The 13,468-nt window shown below is 49.0% G+C and overlaps 1 protein-coding gene across 6 annotated transcripts in view; it reads left to right on the forward strand.

Moving 5' to 3' along the window:
- RREB1 (ras responsive element binding protein 1) overlaps positions 1-13,468 on the forward strand; it is a 182,399-nt gene that overhangs the window by 47,742 nt on the left and 121,189 nt on the right. For 2 of the 6 annotated variants that reach the window (XM_027040244.2, XM_027040249.2), the window contains exon 1: positions 1,273-1,694. The exons of 1 other annotated variant lie outside the window; for it this stretch is intronic. The gene's annotated coding sequence lies outside the window, so the exon portion shown is untranslated. Of the gene's footprint in view, positions 1-1,270; positions 1,695-2,260; positions 2,386-3,063; positions 3,180-13,468 lie in introns of those variants that run through there. 3 more of the 6 variants (XM_027040248.2, XM_027040245.2, XM_027040246.2) reach the window with 3 other exon arrangements.

Below are 13,468 nucleotides of genomic sequence, written 5' to 3' on the forward strand. Positions count from 1 at the left end.
AAAGGTCATAGTAAGTACAGAGTAGGCAGCTTTGTGTACCTATAACATCGTCTTGCCTAACTGGTCTCAAACGCCTAATTCTACAGTAGTATTCTCTACAACTATTTAGGAGGCACGTTTGTTCTCAGAAACTGGGGGCAGGGGGGCATTTATTTTCCAAAACCACAATCACCCCTGTCTAAAGAAGTTTCCTAAGGGCGAGAAAAGGCTCCTCTCAGAACCCCGGTTGGAAAAGTATTAACAGTGGGAAACATGTCAGCTGCTTGTTGGAGGAAGCACAGCCCAGGCCTGGTTTCTCTGGGACTCGGTGATAACTTGGGCCGCCACAGCCACGCTGAAGCCTGGTGGCAGCCGCCGCCTTGGGGATGGAGAGCAAGCAGCTCCGAAGAGGGCCCCTACTTTTCAGAGTTGAAACAGGAGCCCTCTGAAAGAAAGAGATATTGCGTGTGGCTTCCCTGGTGCCTCGGAGGGCGACGTGGATGACACAGCATCAGCCCGTGCCGTCGCGGGGTGGGGACACAGCGGCGGTAGGAGCCTGTGCCATCCTCAGCCCCTTGGGGGCGAGGTAACCCCCGCTTAAGCCTCAATTGTGGAGTGTGGGGAAGGGAAGGTGACAAAAGCCGGTCAGAGTTGAATTTGTTGGACGGAGAATACGCTCCCGGGCGGCAGCCCCAGCGCTAGAAGGACTGGGCTCGGGGAAACAGCCCGAAGTTGGGGGCGGGGTGAATCGCTGGTTCCTTAATCTCTTGCCCCATCATCTACTCGCCCCACCTGGATGCAGAGCGAGGACCGCGTGGAGAGGGAACGGCGCGGGTGGGGCTCACCCTCCCGTTTGCCTCCGTGACCGAGCGGGGCGGCGCGGGGCGGGGGAACCCGACCCCCATGCTACCCCCTGTCGGCCCCCCGGGGCGCCCCTCTCGCGCCTCCCGGGCATCGCTGCCTATCCGTCTCCTCCGTTAAAATAGTGAAACAAACCATGGAGTGAAGTGATGGAAAGCCGGGGGCGGGGAGTTGCCAGCAAGTGAGGGGCTGCCGGGGAGGGGGCGCGGTGGTCCTCGAAGGTGGCCGTCCGGCGAGCGCAGGGCCGATCGGGATCGCGCTCAGCTGCGACGGCCCAGACCCTTCCCCTGGGGCGGCCCGGCCCTCCCCTGGCCCGGGGCGCCGGCGGAGGGCGTGGGGCAAACCTGGGGCTGCGGTGGGGGTGGGGTGGGGGACTCCACCTCCATCCATCCGGGGATGGAAACTGCGGTCACCCCGCTAAAATCGGGGTGGGGGCGGCGGTGGGGACCCGCGGGTACCGCGGATCCCCCCCACCCCCCAGCTGGAGCCGCCGCCGCCGCCGCTCAGTAACACGTCCCCAGGAGACTCGCAGGAGCAACACGTGATGTGTCTACTTATCAGGGTGAGAGGGGGAGAGCGAGTCTCCGAGCGTGCGGGCGAAGAAACGGGGCGGGGGGCCGAGGCGGGGGCCGGGACGACGGCTGGGGCGCCGGGGTCGCCAGCTCCTCGCCCACCTCCCTCCCTGTGGGAGAAGAGGAGGAGGGGAAGTGACTGCGGAGTTGATGAACTTTGCACATCCAGAAACGCCATTTTGATTCCTTTTCCGGAACAAGTTTGCATCTCTCCTCGTTCTCTCCCCGAAGCCCACCGGTCCCCACTGCATCATGCCTGGGAGCCAAGCGCCCTGCCCGGCCGTAAGTACGCGCCCGGGGTTCAGGCTCCCGGTACTCGGGTGGCAGCGAGATGTCTAGGGCTGAGCGGGAGCGACCTTTTAAAGAACTTTTGGGGATGGGGAGGGTGAAGTGTGCAGAGCGCGTTGTACTTTTTCAACTCGGCGTTCCCCGGAGCCGAGGACCCGAGCGCCCCACGCCGCGCTACGTGCGCTCGGGGCGTTGGGGCCGGCCGGGGATGAGCTGGGCAGCCCTCTCCCCTCGGGCTGCGCGCCGGGCCGCTCCTCCTCCTCCTCCTCCTCCTCCCCTCTTCCCCCTCCTCCTCCTCCTCCTCCTCCCCTTCCTCCGCTCCTTTTCCCCTTCCCGAGCTGCCGGCTCTGCCAACCAGCTCCCAGCGCGAGCCGCCGCGGCCGCCGCAGCGCCCCGCCGCCAGGACCTGATGCGCATCCATATTAGCCGTCCGAGCGCAGGAATCCGGCCCGACCCGCGCCGCCGCGCCCGCCGCGGAATTTATTTTTAACCAGCACCGCGGGGACTCGGATGGTGCGCGCACCGCCGGCCAGAAACATCTTCCCAGCGCTGCTCTCCATCTTCCGCCCTCTCTCCCCCGACATCCTCCCCCCCATGTGGGAGGGGAAACTTTTCTCCTACATACTTTCGAGTCCCTCTCGGGCCGAGAAGCGCGGAGATGACGGCGCCCGCCCGCCGCCGCAAGGTATCCGGGGGTGCCCGCCTGGGGTGCTCGCTCGGGGGTGCCCGCTCGGGGCTGCGCGGTGGGAGCATCCGCCGCGCCCAGCTCCGCGGACTTTGATCCTCCCTGGCGGACGGCGCCGGCCGGGAGGGGGCCGCGGGCAACCCTGCGCCCTCCCCGGTCCCCCGCTCCTGGCTGGGGGTCACGCCGACCACCGTCCCCGGGTGACCGGGGGGAGGAGGGGGCTGGAGCCGTGTCCGCGCGTATTGTTCCCTGGCCCCTTCCGTTGGCGGTGTACGTGTTTTCGTGGGAGCCATCGGTGTGGAGCGGAGCCTGCATCGCGGTGGGGGGGGGGGGGGGGAGAACCTCGGCACCCGGCGCCGTCACGAGCACAGGAAGGAGGCCGGGAGCATCCGAGGCGGGGCCGGCCGCCGGGCCCGCTTCGCCGCCCAGCTGTGGAGCGCGCTCGGAAACTTTTGTCCGCCGCCCGCTGGACCAATTTTTCCCGAGTTCTGGGGCTTCCCGTCCTCCTCCCATCCCGGCCCGCAGCGCGGAGCCGGGGCGGGGGTGGGGGAGGAGGGCCGGCGTCGAGGGGCAGGGGACCCAGTGTAGCCCCCCCCACCCGGCCTCGAGCCCGGCCCCCCGCGCCCCCTCCCCACTCGCGGTCTCTTAGGAAACTGCGACCTTAATGGTTGCTAAGGAGCAGGGGAGGTCCTTCCCGTCGCCGGCCCCCTCCCTGGGAAGCGGCGTGTTTTCTGGAAGGGGCCGAGGGTCGCGTCGAGGATGTGGTGACTCGCTCACGGGGCCGGAGCAGACTCGTGAGTGCGGGACGCGGCGGCCGAGCCCACTTCTCGGCTGGGCCACTTTCCTTTTCGGGCGGGCAAGGCGGGGGGGGGGTGGGGGTGGGGGAGGGCGGGGGCGGCCCCGGGCAGGGGAGGGGCGCAGGGGGCATGAGGACCCCGGGGTCGCGGGGACCGGCCAGCGGGTGGGCGGGTTGACAGGCGCCGCGTGCAGCTCGCGTCCAGCGTCCGCGATGCATCCGTGATGGGTTATAAAAGAGGAGGAAAGTATTTCTCCTTGCTCAGCAGATTTGCCCTCCCTCGCTCCTTACTGGTTAGAAGATAGAACGTGAGCCCAGATCCGGACGAGCAGTTCACATTCCATTACGAAATTCTACACGGCTTCAGAGCCAGCAGCAGCACACATTCGGGGCACTTTGGAGTTTTTTTCTTCTTTTTGGGGGGATGGTGGTGGTGGTGGAGAGAGATAGAAGGGTGAATAAAAAGTATAACTTTTTTTGGTGTGCTGAAAAACCTGTCTGAGGGTTTTCATCAGTAGAAAAAGTAACCCTCATGCTTGTTTCAGAGTTTAGATTTAAGCTTAGCCTTGTAAACGCCAATGGAAATAAAGTTTGTCTGTTGGATAGGGATGCTGGAAATAGCGAGGTATTTCGGTCTCTAAGAGGAGACTTGAGATGATTTCTGCAAAAGGCTGAGTTGCTAATGTGCATCCCATATTTTTGAGAGCTTTTTTTCTTTTAGACACGAAGTGGTCTGTGCATGCGCATGAGTGTGTTCTGAAATAAGTTTAGTTGAAGTGGAAGGTGGAGAAAAGGGAACTGCAAAGCAAAGAATGCTTTTTCTTGGGTTTTGGTTGTTTATTTCCCCCCTCCACCCATAGCCCTTAGAAGCATCCTCTAGACCTGGTGCTTTTTTGAGTAGGCAGGTATGGTTCTGAGACATAGTGCAACCCGGAAGTCTAAGTTGGAGGCTGGAGCCCTGACTTAAACTTTTTTTTCTTTTCTTAAACATTTAGTTCTGTGCTCCCTCCAGTTGTTACACAGAACTTTTGAAGAAATGGGTCCGAAATTAGTGTTCAAATAATTTATGCACCGGTGAGCCACTAATGTCTGGTTTGTTGTTGTTGTTTGTTTGTGTTTTACCTTTGCATTTTGGAAGGAGCTCTCTGGGTACCTGCTGATGGATCCTGCTTTGATGTGTTTTGAGCTTTGGTTACACTGATGAATTAAACATTTGAATGTCTTTTATCAAGTTTTAAATGTGTGAAAAAACACCTTCCCTCCCACCCACCCCCACTTTTACAAAAGAAAGGGAGAGCCCTTTGATTTAGTTATTTGTTTAGCTTGTGCTCCATTTTAGGCTGCTAATGAACTTGCACTTTTTATCATTCTTAAAAATACTGCTAAACAGGTTGCATTTTTGTATGTTTTGTTTTTAAAGGGTTTGCTGGTTATGTGATAACTCTTAAAAAACTGCTGCTGATGCTTACTGTTACATGGCATATCAGTCTCTACGTTTTTCTAGATACTCCTTAATTTCTCATCAGAAATTCAGAGCCTAAGCCCTGATGGCAGACAAGTGTTTGTTATGTGATGGGGAAGATGGGTCTGACTCAGCTGGCACAGGTGGTGCATCCATTCCTAACTATTTACATCATCCAACAAGTGACCTTTTGATTGAAGGGTCTTTTATTTTAGATATCTCCAGGCTGACTCCTGAGATCTTATTTGCATCCAGCACAGGTATAGAATGTTGAAGAAGGAAAATAAATCTACCTTGTCAGTGTGCATCTGATCAAGTTGTTTATTGGTTTTCTGCTGTATTGTCAGGCAATAGCTAGTTGCCATTATGTGGCTCGCATTTTTTACTCTTCAATTTTTAACTGCTGTGTTGATCCACTTTCTCAGGTCAGTTTGGAAATCTTTGCCGTCTTTAAGCTCAGTTGTTAATATCATTTATTACCTTCAGCAGAGGAAGATTCCTGGTGAACGAAGTTAAAAAAAAATTCTACCCTTTTAGGGTTTTGTATGATATAACTAATATAAATTTAACTCCTACAAAAATTGGTTAAATGTGCTCGCTAGAAACAGTCAGAAGTGAATCCTTTTGATGTTTCTATTCATTATCCTTCTGAAAAGTAGGTGGTGCTTAAAAGGTCATAGGATAAGGGTTGCTAAGCAGCTAAACAGAAGGATGCTAAAATTAACCAAAGCATTTTTGAAAGGGAGTCCTTCCCTGTTTTACATTATTTACTAGATTTAATTAATTTTTGAATCATCCTTGTCCTCTGACCTAGCAAGGTAGGCTGTTAAGTTTGTTTTGTTTCTGTTATCATATTTAAATAATCTCTCTTTCTTTTATAAGTGTCTTTTAATTGAAGTTCATGCTCTCTGACCAACTCTGGTGTCAGATGGCAGCTTGTCTGGGCGGACTTCTTGTCTGATACCCGTGTGTTCAGGTTAAACCTTGCCTTCCTGAGGATTGAGGATATATGTGTGTAACACCACCTTACTGCATTTATTCATAACAGGTTAGTTTGTTTTGGAAAATCTAGCTAATCCAGAAAGTGATGTCTTACTGTCATCTTTATTAACCAGATTTGCATTCAAAAGATAGAAATGCAATATAGTATCAATAGAAAGTATGCAATATAGTCCCTCCTGATAACAGGACAATAGTTTTCTTCCCCCTTTCCTGAGATTAGATTAGGTTTTGATAGGATTCCACCTCCCCATCTCAGTTTTTTCAGCCCAGTTTATCATACCTTTTAGAAAATAATCGTATTAGGTTTAGCGTATCTTTGGAAGGGTGACCAAATGTAAGAAAATAGAAAGCAATATGATTTACGTAAGGTTTTCTGCCTTAAGTATGTTTAAGGATCTTGAAGTTGTACAGTGAGATAAAATAGTTGAAATCTAACAGAAGCCAAGGTTGGTAACCATCATCTCTTGGTTGAAAGGCAAGCCTGCTATAAGTCAAAAGTTTCCCTGCCTCAGAGTTGTTTGTGTACATCTGACCTACTGAACAGGCAAAGTTGAGTAACATTTTTTTATATCCAAATATAATTAAGAAATTGGATGGGTTCTTTATGGGGGGGCAGGGTAAATGAGTTCTCTTTCTCAGACTTAGAAAGTGATTTTTGAGAAGAAATAGCTGTGGCCCTCTTCAGAACGCTGGGGTCAGATTGTGAGTTCCATGCCCCGGGGGGCCTCCCCATAAATCAGAGGTAAAAGGTGTACCATACGAAACACAGAGGGAGGCATACGATGTGCTTTCTGAAATGCATCACTTATTTTTAATTTCCCCACTCCCGTGGAAGGCAGGATAGAGAGGAAAACCATCTGCTCTGTTTTCACCACGACTGAGGTAGAAGATCAAGAAGGGTTTGGGGGTTGGGGGACGGGAGTGGAGAGGAGTAAGGGAGGCAGACTTTTTATGGTAGCTGCCCTGTGGGACAGTGTCATCAACGGTGCTGGGCTCAAGGTTCTCTTATCACCTTCTGGGTGTTCACTGTTGGTATGAAGGGAAGCCTGTGTGGATTGGAGCCAGAGATGGAGCTCCATGTTGGTTGGTGGAGAGGCAGGGAAGCCTGGGAGGAGGGCGCAGGAAGCTGTTCCTTCCAGCTACTGGTGCATCTTGTTTCTGATGGTACTTTAGGGTACAGGTGAACCAATCTGCCCATCAATGAAGGTGGTGGCCTGTGACTAGGTGCTTGAGACAAAAGAAGTGGGAGAGGGTGGAGATGTTTGTTCAGTGCGATTCAAACAAGTAATGCTAAGAGAATTTGAAAGCTTCTGTGAAGTCCCCAAGGCTGGGGACACTGGGTACTGACTGCCCTTGCTGGATTCACCTGAGGCCTTTCAGACTCCCTGAGGGCGGGTGGTCCTGATAAGGGAGAGAAAGCCTGGTGAACACCGCCCCCCACCCCCCATTTCTTTGTCAGCCAGCCAGACTACAGTGAAAAAGTCTCAGTGGGGGTAATTAGATAAAGCTTTTAAATGGCTCTATTTGTTTTTCCCTGGCTTGCTTAGGATCTCCTCTCTTTTTAACCCCCTTTTTCAGAGGCTGTGGGGTAGGATGGTCAGAAGAATGTTTGAGACTTTTAGTGGTTTCATGGCTTCTAAATTTTCAGTTTTTGTGAGGATGTACTTTTGACAAAGTCTTCACCCTGCTTTTGTGAAGGCCGTTTAACAAAGATTCAGATTTTATCCTCAGAGCAACAAACACGGTGAGGGTTAGGTGGGTATATTAACCCATTTTACAGCTGTGCCAGTTTCCACTCTGTGGCTGGTAATAAGCCTAACCCGGGTCTAGCTGCACAGAACACCTGCTTTTTAAAGTCAGCTTAGCTTCCAAAGAATACGTGCCTATTTGTGTGTGCGTGCACACGCGCATGTTGTAAACGAGACCAGATCCTTTTCACAATAATTCTGTGTTGGATTTGAAAATGTAAGACAATTAAAAAGAAACTTTTTAGCCTTTGGCACATCTCTGTTGATGAATGTGATTGTACACGTTTTTTTGTTTTTTTGTTTTTTTTTTAGTAGGTTTTCTACCTCCTGGAATTGTTGTAAGAATAATAAATGTTCCAGAAACTCAAAATCTATATATGGAAGAAAGTGGTATATTTTGAGCTCAGGAAGCTTTGTGGGTATCCACTCTGGATTTCCTTTCCAGAATTGTGCACAGCTCCAACCCTTGAGGCAAAATTTGCCTGGGAGTTTATGTTCAAATTGGGGAAATGCAGCACTTTTCTTTCTGCTTTGGGTGCCGAGAGACAAACAGAACTAGTAAATTTTTCTTAATGAAGTTCACTTAGGGATGGATTTTAAGGACAAGGCATGGCGTGGAAAGCTTTGGACTCACCCTTGAAAGCAGTGGATCTCAGAGTTGGCGGTTTGCCCCCAGGGGCATTTGGCAATGTCTGGAGACGTTTTTGATTGCCTTGCTGGGGGGTGGGGTGGGGGTGGGGGGAGGGGTGCTACTGGCCCTCAGTGGGTAGAGAGGCTGGGATGCTGCTATCCATCCCACATTGCAAGCTGATGGCCTCACAACAAAGACTTATCCAGTCCAGGATGTCAGTAGGTGGAGGTTGAGAATCCTGCTTTAAAGGTACAGTAGTCGTGGCCTGTGTTGTGTGAGCAAGTGGCCCGGGTGTAGTCCGCGTAACACACGTGATGTATCTGGAGATCTGAAATTTCATAAAGCAAGTAAGCTCCCATTACATGCCTGTGAGGTACCATGGCTGGCATATTCCAGGTTTCACAGAAAATTCGGGGCTGGGGAAGACATTAAGTGGCGTTAAATATACTTAAAAACCCCACAGTAAATAAAAAGTTCTAGAGCTCATCTGCTTCTAAAACAAACCAGATTCGTTGGCACTGGGAACCTGTTCCGAGTCACTTCTTCAGTTATTGGGAAACTTGCTCTGGTGCTGTCATCTGCCAGTTTTCCCTCATGTTTTAAGTTACACTGAGTGTCTCCCCCCCCCCCCCCCCCCCCCGGCAGTGTTTGAACTAGCCTTTACGTGCTTGACGGTCCATGTTTTTGCACTCTTAAGTGCAAGATAACTCTCCCTGGTTTTGTTTCCTCAGGTTTTTGCAAAAATTCTTACATAACTACCCACACTCTCTCTGGGGCAGCATTTTGGAACCTGGCCTTCTGTCCATACATTTCCCCTCGTGGGGCATGGATGGCAGGCTGCTCCCATAGCTGAAAGAGACCAGGAGGGAGTGAGGGGGAAGGCACGGGGGTTCTTTTCATGTTCTTGGGACTCCTGGATCTCACACATGAAAAGGTGGTTGATCTCAAGAACCAAAATGTGGTATACGAACTTTAAACCGGATTTCCTCAGACCAGAAAGGTCTAGGATAGTGACAGGAGGGAGCTTGTGGCCACGGGTGCCACTTGCCTGACCCTTGTCCTGTTCCACTCCCCCCCCCCACCCCCCCAGGGCTTTGTCACACAGGCAGGAGGTGAGGAGCTGAGAAAAAGGAAGACAGGGAGACTGAATTCTAGAAAGGGAAGGGCTGTCTGCTGGAAGTACCAGTTGCCCCTAAGATTGCCTGGGCTCCCATTGACCTTAGAGAAATGTAGGACTCTGAAAGGTAGCTTTTTTTTTTTTTTTCATCCTAAACCTGTGGGTAGACAGTAAGCATCTGTTCACATCTGTTTGTGCTGCTCTTGCTCTGTGACCTGCTCTGAAACCCCCGTGGCTGTCCTGTTCCTGGGTAATAGGAACCGTGGATTCTGGTGCTTTTTTGCCCTCTCTAACCTATAAAGCGGCAACTCCTTCAGTCTCCATTTACAGTTTTTCCCCAGCCAGGACCTTTTGTCACCTGGCTTACCTGCAGGTGCCCCAGAGGTGACTTGTAAAAATAAAAGTCCTCTCCCATACTTCTAGAAGGTGGTCTGAGGTGCATCATCCACCCAGTCTTCTGGCCAGGAAGTGCTTTGCCCACTTTGTGTCTGTCTTGACCCCTAAATTCAGTGACCAGACCCTCCCCAAAACTTCTGTCCTGGGACTCTGACCTCAGATCCTCATCATGTCGCAAACACCTCCTCAATTAGCTTCCCGCCGCCTGTATTCCCTGTTCCAGCTCATCCTCCTCACTCTGCTCAGAAACTCAAGCTGCACATGGTGTTTGCCTGCTGAAAAACATCTCTTGGCTCCCTGTTGTCTACAGGAAGAAATCCAAACTCCTCAGCTTGGCACCCGAGGACCTTCATCATCAGCTTCCAGACTCTCTTTCTAGTTTCGGCTCCTGCCACTTTTCTGCACCACGACTGTTTCTGCGTGTGCGTGGGTTGTTCATTCGGGCTCATCCCCATCCACTTCTAGCGAACAGCGTTTCTTAGATCTTCTTTCAGACCACTTCTTGCAGGAGAATCAGGTCCTCCATCCAGAGGATGTCCAGGCCGTCATAAAGTACCTGTTGACCTGTATTTCCCCACCTCCAGAATAGGGGGGGACTTTAACTCTTCTTTTTTCCACCTTCTGTACCTAGCTCAAGGATTGCATAGTGGTGCTTAGTTGATAAGGTATGTTGACTGGATCCATTTTCTCATACCAAAAGCAAGAGTTTTTGTAGAAGTGCAGGGTAATTGTTGGAGAAGAGCACATAAAATTTGGAAGCTAAGTCCTAAATATCAGTACAGACTGTGAGTAAGAAACAGAAGTAAACGAGTCTTTAGCACACCCATCATGCAGAGATTTGGTGTTAAGGGAACAGTGGTGCAGAAGAATTTTGAATTACAGAAATTTTAAAATAAAACTTCGCTGAGCTTAATTTGCTGGAAATTAAAGAGAAAAAAAATCTTTGTTAATGCCTGATTGCACTAAAAGCTGTCTCACTAGGGCCCTTACTAATTATAACCACTTTTCATGACTCTTAGTTTGAAGTTTATATTAAATAGGAGAGATGGGCACACAGATCAAAGACCAAAATCATTTCAGAGCTCCAACGTGTAGGCCCATTTTCTCTGCTTAGTTAGATTTTTGTTTCATTAGTGGATGAGTTAATAGGAGTGTTGGTCTGTGTATAATTTAACTTTTCTTTTTTCCGCTACTCCTTGGATTGAAAACAAAACACCGGATCAGAAACCTGCACTTTATTTGTGGGTGCATGTGTGTGGAATATACTTGATAGAAGTTGAGTATAGATCATATTGATGGAAAGAGTCATTTCACTGTTTTAGGGGAGTTTCCTTTATGCTGAGACTTTATTATTTTAAAAAACCCACTTCTGAATAGACAAAATCATCTCAAAATTGTTTAAGTTTCTTTTAAAAGAGGTGCATTATAGCTTCAAAGATAGGGGAGATACCAGATAGATTGGGTGAGAGACAGGTGTTTTACTGATGGAGCCTTTTGTACCTAAAATAATTTTTTTAAACTGCATAGTGCAGGGGCTTGGTATCCTTCATATAAGATGAAACCCTAGCTGATTAAAATTATATTCCTTACCTTTAAGTATTCCTGTTGTGCTTATCTGATAACTAGAGTTTAGACTCAGATCTGGCAGGTACACTCAGATATAATATTCTAACTCTTTTATTTCTGAGGAGGCTTATGTATTTTCTTTGCTGTGGAAAACAGATTTTTTAAAAGTCATTTTAGGCTCAGATCTGGCAGGTACACTCAGGTATAATATTCTAACTCTTTTATTTCTGAGGAGGCTTATGTATTTTCTTCTCTGTTATGGAAAACAGATTTTTTAAAAGTCATTTCTCTGCCATCATAGGGCTTTTAATTGCTGTTTTGAGGGATAATTACATAAAACTAGTGAACATCTCAAACAGATTTCTCATGACTTGGTTAGTTAATCCTATATTGGATCAAACTGTTAAGTTAAAATTTTAAACTAAGTATAATTTAAAAGAGACTTCACTTGTACATCTCTAAACTTAATTTGTATTTAAATCATGAAAATAAGGTTTCTGAGAACTATTTGTTGTTCAGGACAAGCCCTTTTTCCTAAAATTCTATCAAGTTGGGAGTCAGTATCACACCTGATCTCCTTTAAAATGTTTTTTTTAAGTTTATTTATTTATTTTGAGAGAGAGCATGAGCGGGGGAAGGGCAGAGAGAGAGAGAGAATATGAATATCTCAAGCAGGCTCCACACTGTCAGTGCAGATCCCCGATGCTGGGCTCGAACTCATAAACTATGAGATCATGACCTGGGCTGAAATCAAGAGCCAGACGCTCAGTGGATTGAGCCAGCCAGGCACCCCTAATCTCCTTTTAGAAAACAGTTTTCTACCCCCAGATTTGCCAACCTCAGAGTGTTAAATTTTTTTCAACATTAACAGATCTTTATTTATTGATTTTTTATTTATTTAGTATTTGAATATATACCATGTGAAGGCTGTAATAAATACCAAGAGTGTAGTATGAGAAAGAGACCATTGCTGGCTTCACAGAGGTTGGAAAATACCTATTCGTCCACCAAGTCACGTACTTCTGTGCTAGATGCAAACTGAATGAAGTAGGACAAGGACATATGAAGTTTGGCCTCTGGGTGTGGGCAAGATACTGGGAGGCAGGTCAAGGAAGGCATCCCATGGAGCTAATAATGTCTGAAAGATGGTGGAAGGAAGGAAGGAGTGTGTTGGAGAACAGCTTACTCAAGTCCTGTGGTTGGGGAGAGGGCTGCCCACTGAAGTGAGAAAAGCAGTGTGTGTGTGTGTGTGTGTGTGTGTGTGTGTGTGTGTGTAGGAAGAAAAGACACAGAACCAATGAATGACAGCACGGCGAGGTAGGTAGGGGCTTCACACTGTAACCCACAGTTATTTGGAATTTTTCTTAAGAACTTAAACAGTGTTAGGCCAAAGAATGGCATGATGAGATTTGCATTTTTAAAGATTATTCCTGCCCAGAGTGGAGGATAGACTAGACTGCAAGGAAGCTATTTTGCCTTCTGTTTGCAAGATGCATAAGGTCAGTTTTTCAAAATTTTGAAAACCAGGGGTGCCTGGGTGGCTCAGTCAGTTGAACATCTGACTCTTGATTTTGGCTCAGGTCATGATCTCACAGTTCGTGGGATTGAGCCCCGGGTCAGGCTCTGCACTGACAATGCAGAGCCTGCTTGGGATTCTTACCTCACCACCCACCCCTGCCATCCCGCCGCATCTCTCTCTCTCTCTCTCTGTCTCTCTGTCTCTCTCTCTCTCTGCCCCTTCCCCATTCAGGCCTGCTTGTGCATGCATCCATGCATGCACTCTCTCTCTCCCTTTCTCAAAATAAAAAAAATTATTTGAAAACCAGTGGTGGCTTGGAGTATGGCGGCCATAAAGGTGGGGAACCTGGATGGCTTTGATAGAGATCTCAGCAGTGGGAAGGACTCCTGGAGGGGGAAGGGGAGAGATGGCTTCCGCGTCTGGCTTTTGTGGTAGACGAGTGGGGGTGCCTTTCTCTGAAACTAGAGTGCTAGATAAAGCAAGGTTCATAAACAAGGTATGTTCCCTGTTCTTTAAAGAATGATTTTTATGTTCTTTAATACTTTCAGCATCTTCTCTGCTTGTATTGTTTTCATCGGTTCAGACTTACACCCCTGGCATGGATAAAAGCCTGAAGAGTAGCCCTATATTTAAAAAGTGAGAAACGGAAACAAATGAATAGCTTCCTCCTTCCCTCCTCATTCTCTCCCTTTCCTTCTGTCCTTTTAATTTTCTGATGTCTAAAGGAAATGGAAAGTTTTCTTATAGAGGGCCCGAGCTTCTGAATGATTTTCGGATGAGATCTGCAACTGTCTTCGGAGCGTTGAAGTTTCTGTTTGTTTTAGTGATGCTTGATCTGTTTGGCTT

Source organism: Acinonyx jubatus, chromosome B2, assembly GCF_027475565.1.
Source record: "Acinonyx jubatus isolate Ajub_Pintada_27869175 chromosome B2, VMU_Ajub_asm_v1.0, whole genome shotgun sequence".
NCBI classification, from domain to species: Eukaryota; Metazoa; Chordata; class Mammalia; order Carnivora; family Felidae; genus Acinonyx; species Acinonyx jubatus.